Source organism: Bos indicus x Bos taurus, chromosome 9 (genome assembly GCF_003369695.1).
Source record: "Bos indicus x Bos taurus breed Angus x Brahman F1 hybrid chromosome 9, Bos_hybrid_MaternalHap_v2.0, whole genome shotgun sequence".
Classification (NCBI taxonomy): domain Eukaryota; kingdom Metazoa; phylum Chordata; class Mammalia; order Artiodactyla; family Bovidae; genus Bos; species Bos indicus x Bos taurus.
The window spans coordinates 59,091,180-59,098,479 of NC_040084.1; positions in this window are offsets into that span (position 1 = coordinate 59,091,180).

Sequence of the window (7,300 nt, forward strand, 5' to 3'; positions counted from 1 at the left end):
TAGGCTTCACATAAACTTTTCACTGACACATATCAAACCTCTCAAAAAATTTCTGGCATGAGATGGATGCTCAGTAAATATTTGCTTAATTGAACGTTTTAAAGTAGTGCCCAATAAGTAAATTATAAGTTGTAGATCTGTGTTGTGATAGAAATGGGTCAATAATGTGTTTTCCCAAATTGGAAAACAGTATCTTTTCTCTTTTTCATATGTATAATCTGGAATCACAGTCATCTATTTTTAATTTGGCTTGAATACAAATTTAATCTTAATCTCAGTTTTTTTTCTGCTAAAAATATTAATTGACTGTGGTCTATTTTAAAAGTATCATTGTGATAAGAGCAACTGGAAATGGCAGATGGGTAAATACTTGCCAATGCTTTCTTTGCTTTACTTTAAATTCCTCAAGTCACATCTACAAATATGAAGTATGTCTGATAATTTGAGAACAATACTGTTTTGAGGAAAAATTTAAAACTGTGATAATATAAATCTTTTCTGAATTTTTCATTAACTAACTTTTAACAATACAATTACACTTAAAAAGTGGTATTATTGTAGATTCTTTGAAAATGTCTATACATTTTGCATAGAATTAGTATTATTTCTTCCTTATGGTAGCTAGGGCCAAATATAACAAAGTACCAGAGACTCGGTGGCTTAAACAACAGACATATTTTCTCACAGTTCTGAGGTTAGAAATAGTGGGTCAAGGTTTTAATTAGCAGGATTGATTCCCTTCTAGAGCCTTGAGAGATGGATCTGTTCTTGTCCTCTCTCCTTTGTTTGTAGAAGGCTATATTCCCACTGTGTCTACATTTACTTCCTTCTGTTCATGTGTGTCCAAATTTTGTCTTTATATAAGGATATGAGTCATATTTTATTAGTGTCCCCCACCACCAAATTACCTCATTTTAACTTATTTAATGAGTTCAGTCTGGAAAATTCTTAAAGAGATGGGAATACCAGACCATCTGACCTGCCTCTTGAGAAATCTGTATGCAGGTCAGGAAGCAACAGTTAGAACTGGACATGAAACAGCAGACTGGTTCCAAATAGGGAAAGGAGTATGTCAAGTCTGTATATTGTCACTGTGCTTATTTAACTTCTATGCAGAGTACATCATGAGAAGTGCTGGGCTGGATGAAGCACAAGCTGGAATCAAGATTGCCAGGAGAAATATCAATAACTTCAGATATGCAGATGACACCACCCTTATAGCAGAAAGCAAAGAACTAAAGAGCCTCTTGATGAAAATGAAAGAGGAGAGTGAAAAAGTTGGCTTAAAACTCAACATTCAGAAAACTAAGACCATGGCATATGGTCCCATCACTTCATGGCAAATAGATGGGGAAACAATGGAAACAGTGACAGACTTTATCTTGGGGGGCTCCAACATCACTGCAAATGGGGACTGAAGCCATGAAATTAAAAGCTGCTTGCTCCTTGGAAGAAAAGTTATGACAAACCTAGATAACATATTAAAGAACAGAGACATTACTTTGCCAACAAAGGTCCATCTAGTCAAAGCTATGGTTTTTCCAGTAGTCATATATGGATGTGACTGTTGGACTATAAAGAATGCTGAGCACCGAAGAACAGATGCTTTTGAACTGTGGTATTGGAGAAGACTTGTGAGAGTCCCTTGGACTGCAAGGAGAGCAAACCAGTCCATCTTAATGGAAATCAGTCTGAATATTCATTGGAAGGGCTGCTGCTGAAGCTGAAACTCCAATACTTTGGCCACCTGATACAAAGAACTGACTCATTTGAAAAGACCCCAAAGCTGAGAAAGATTGAAGGCAGGAAAAGAAAGGGACAACAGAGGGTGAGATGGTTTGATGGCATCACCAAACTTATGGACATGAGTTTGAGTAAATTCCAGCAGTTGGTAATGGACAGGGAGGCCTGGTGTGCTGCAGTTCATGGGGTTGCAAAGAGTCAGACACAACTGATCAACTAAACTGAACTGAACTGAACTGAATGAGTTCACTTTATACAAGTGAACTTATATAAAAACTCTTATCTCCAAATAGGGTCACATTTTGAGATACTGGGAGTTGGGACCTCAGCGTATGAAGGAGGGGTGTAATTAGCTCATAACAAGTGTTCTGGCTAGAAAGTACCTGTGTGTGTGTTAGTCGTTCAGTCATATCCAACTCTTTCCAACCCCATAGACTGTAGCCCACCAGCCACCTCTGTCCATGGAATTCTCCAGGCAAGAATACTGGAGTGGGTAGCTATTCCCTTCTCCAGGGTATCTTCCCAACTTAGGGATAGAACCTGGGCCTACATGAATTGCAGGCAGATTCTTTACTCTCTGAGCCACCAGGGAAGCACCAGAAAGTGCCTGAGTATGTTCTTCTCTAAGCTTTTTGGATCTATAATTCATTCTTTCATTAATTTTGGTGAATTATTAGCCAGTATCTCTTCTAATATTTCTTCTGCCCTGATTTCTCTCTCTCCTCCTTCTGTGACTCCAATTTACTTTTTACTATATCATTTTGTATTTTCCAACAATTCTTAGATGCTCTTTTCTTACTTTTTCCCCATTTTGTTTCAGTCTGCATGATTTTTATCAATGTATCTTAAAGTTTACTGATTTTTCCCTCTTCAGTCAGCTGATAAGCTTCAGTATTCAGTCAGCTGATAAGCTCATTGAAGGAATTCATCTCTGACATTGCATTTTTCAATTCTAGACTTCCTACTTGACACTTAATTATAGTTTGCATCTGTAGGCAAAAAATACCCATCTCTTTGTGCATAGCTTTTCCATCAGGTACTTTAAAATATTAACCATAGTTATTTTAAAGTCTCTGTCTGAATGTTTTAATATTTGAGACATCTCTGGGTCTCATTCTGTTGATTGATTTATTTCTTGACATGGTTTATTTCATTTCTTTACTTTTTTCATACCTCACAATTTTTGATTAATGCCATATAATAGAGCACCATAGACTGAGGTAGATAATTTACAGCAGAAATGAGCATGCCAGTCAGACTGTTAATGTGGGGAGGGGAAGAGGGAGGCTGAAGAGCTGAATCAAACCAGTAAACTGTTGTTGCTGTAGTTACATTCACTGCACCTTTGATATCAGATCCCTCTACAAATGGACCCTTGCTACCTTGGAGTTAGCAAGGCTGAGCATCTCTCAGTGTTCCTGCTCTGTTCTAAACTTGCTGCAGCTCCGGCACATCTGCACAGCAGAGAGGATGTCTCTTCACATTCTCTCTTTTCCTTTAGGCCTAGACTGCTTCTCCTCATTTCTCAGTTTAAGCACCCTAGTGGAAACAAAGGACGATTTTCAATTCTACCATTTCAGCTTCAGTCTTGAGCATGTCCTAAGCACTTGAGCTTTATAGAGAGAACTTTCTCAGCATTCCCTATGTACCTCCTTAATGCCAAAATGCTTTTAATCGCTGAGGAGCCTCAGCATGAGCAACTTTGCTTCTCCACTCCCAGAGGCAGTATAACTGTAATTTCTTTGTGTTAAAACCCTGGGTGTGAGTGGGTCCCCATTTCTCACCTTCAATGGCAGATAGCTTTTATTTTTATCTTTCCCTCAGCATAACCATGTCTTTGGTCACTGGGGGAAGCAGAAGAGTTTCCTCCCCCTTGCCCAGCCATAGGCAACTCTTGCCTCATGTAAGAGAAGGGTCCAGAATATAAGTGGATCCCATGCCTATCTACCAGTGGCAGACCAACACTGGATAGTATTACCACCCACACCACCAAACAGGTTTCTTTGAGGTCTTCTGCCTTACCCCCCTTCCTTTTCCCGAGTATCCCTTGAAAGTCCATGGAAAAGGGGAGTGAAGAACTACATACTCTTCTTGTGCTGAGGCTCCCACAGATTCAAACTGTCATGCTACCATCCTCAACCTTCTAAAATTCATCAAAATTCTAATTGTTTCCTCTTTGCTTCATCCTTGTATGGCTGCCATCTCTTCTTCCTGTGGTGCCAAAGGCTAAATTTTATGTCCTACTCTCTTCCAAGAATGTTGTGGAATTCAGGTCACCTTGGTGCCTTGCAACGTCAGCTGGATGACAGGCTCAAAAAAAGTGATGATTGCACACACCCTAGCTTCTTCTCATTGTTGGAGGAGAAATAACTTTCTCTGTGTCCCCCTAAATCCTAAAGAGAAGTCAAACTTGTTCTTCTCATATTTTAAAGGGACACTGACAAATAACCCATCAAGAAATGATGAAGGCAGAAAAACAGTCATTGTTCTATCTTTTCTCCTTCTGGTTCCACTGCACCTTCCAGGTCAAGCCATCAAAATAGTCTCCACAAAGATCTTCAATTCCCAGTTCTTCTCCCTAAACCAGTCCACAAACAGCAGTCAGAATAATGTGTCATTTGAAATGTACATCAGATCATGTCTTTGGACCGCTTAAAATTCTTCAATGGTTTCCTATTCAACATCAGATAAAATGTAAAATCTTTACCACGATCTATACAACCTTGCTCATTGGCTTAGCTGGTAAAGAATCTGCATGCAATGTGAGAGACATGGGTTCAATCTCTGGGTTGGGAAGATCCCCTGGAGAAGGGAACAGCTACCCATTCCAGTGTCCTGGCCTGGAGAATTCCACAGACTGTATAGTCCATGGTGTCGCAAAGAGTCGAACATGACTGAGCAACTTTCACTCTTAATTTTTCCTATTGTTACTTTCCTTCTGTGTTTTGGTTACCTTAGACTCTTTACTGATGTTTTACTTTTCCTCTGAAACATTACAATCTGCTACCATGTAGCCCCAACACACACACACACACACACACACACACACACACACACTGTCTTTACATGTTTAAATAACTGGCATCTCATCCTTAACATCTCAGTTAAAGCCTGGGAGGTACTTTATAACCATCTTTTCTCTCTCTGTCAAAATTATTCTACATTTTTGCACATTGTTTCTTTTTGACACTCACAAAAATGTATTTGTATGGCACTTTGCTTGTTTGCTTTTTCACTCCTTTATGGATTTTCCTCTCCATGGTAGTCTTCAGGAGGACACAAAACATTTATGTCTTGCTGACTAGAACATGTCCTGCACTTATGATAAGCTTTGCATACCACTCATTCAATAAATGCATTTTAAGTGTATATAAAAATGTGATATCTGATTATTATATATTACTAAAGGTTATATTATATATTATAGTACATTCAAATAAATTATTGTATTGTGCATGCCCTCAGTCACTCAGTTGTATCTGACTCTTTTGTGACCCCATGGACTTTAGCCCACAGGCTCCTCTGTCCATGGGATTTCCAAGGCAAGAATACTGGAGTGGTTTGCTGTTTCCTTCTCCATGGGCTCTTCCTGACCCAGGGATAGAACCTGAAACTCCTGAGTCTTCCTGTATTGATGGGTAGATTCTTTACTACTGAGCCATTTTGTGTGCATAAATTATTGTATTACTATATATAAAATATTGACCATAAAATATCTATATTAATTTAATTTAGCAATGTAAATACTAGTGAAGCTAGACAAGGCTTCAGCCAAATGATTGGACAGAATCTAAAAAAGCTAATCCCTTTGAATCTAGGTAGACTGGCACTTAAATTACCCTAAGTGAGTTTCTAGCCATTCCTTAAAAATAGAAAATATTTATGTAAAGAAACATGCAGGTGAATGCAATTTTCTGAGAAAAAAATATCCAGGGATATAAATGAAAGTCAGTTTGCAACCTCTATTTCATAAGAGTCTGTTCTTCAGGGATTTTTCAACTTCATTTTGCAACGTCAAGTAGCTCAGTTATTTTGAGTAAGCATATGTACTTTTAAGTGGTTTTTCAAACTGAATTGGCTGAAGCTGTTAAGGTTTAGTGCTCACTAAATGTTATATGGAACCAGGAAAAAATGGATAGTAAAATTGTAGGGACTCACCAAATTATTAACATTTCATTCTTCTGTGAGCAAGAAAATAGCATCAAGTATATTTATATAAGGTAGAATGATGTCTTAGAATACACAAGTCAACCACTTGCTTGAAGTATGCTCAGGGATATTGAACATTTGGTTTAGTCCTGTAGACTTGCCATAAAATAGAAGATTTTTTGCTGACTAATACATTGAAACAAGGCCTCCTTATTAAATTAGCCCAGTGGCCCAAAGGATCTTATATATCTATAATTTTATAGATATAACTTTATTCTGTGACATCATTTTAAAGTCTTCCAATAAATAGAATTTTTTTAAATCCACCTTCAAAACACCTTAGAACTTCATTTTTCATTAATGCTATGAGTAAGCATGTAAAATTTTATCTTCAAAGGATTTTTTCCATAAAAAGCTGAAAAGAGTAAGAAAGAAAAGGTTCAGAGACTTGTCCTTTAGGAAGACTAACTTCTGTGAACATATAATGGAATAGGAGGCAAATCCCACCCTTGATCTAGTTTAGACATTTTAAATCATATTATTAAAAATAAAATAAAGAGTCTAAGTACAATTTATCTGGAATGTAATATTTCTGAAATCATTAAAAAGTTTGAGTAAACATCAGATAAAAGACACTCTCATAGTGAATTAACAATTGCATGCTGTCCTTTTTGCCTAAAAACATATCGCAACTCAATCAGAAAAGCTCTATTAAAAAACGGGCAAAGAACTTGAATACATATTTCTCCAAAGAAGATATACGATGATCAATAAGTGCATGAAAAGATGCTCAACACCATTAATCTTTAGGCAAATGCAGATCAAAACCACAATGAGATACACCCATTAGGGCGACTGCTGTAAAATAATAATAATAAATAATAATTAGAAAAAAAAAAACAGAAAATGACAAATGTTGGTATGGATGTGGAGAAATTGAAACCCTTGTACATAGCTGGTGGGAATGTAAAACAGGGCTGCAGCTATGGAAAAGAGTATATATGTCAGTTCCTTCAAAATAAAAAACAAGTAGAATAACAATATAATCCAATATTCCCGCATCTGGGTAGATAACCATAAGTATTGAAAGCAGGATAAGGAAGATATATTTGCGCCCATGTTCTTAGCAGCATATTCACAATAGCTAAAAAGTGAAAGCAACATAAACATCCATCAATGGATGAATGAATGAATAATCGGTGTACATATCCATACAGTGGAATATTGTTCAGCTTTTCAAAAGAAAGAAATTCTGACACATGCTACAACATGCATGAACCTTGAGGACACTATACTAAGTGAAATAAGTCACAAAAGGACAGGTACTATACGATTCCATTTATGTGAGCTTCCCACAAGAGTCAAATTCACAGAAACAGAAAGTAGAATGGTGATTGCCAGGGGCTGG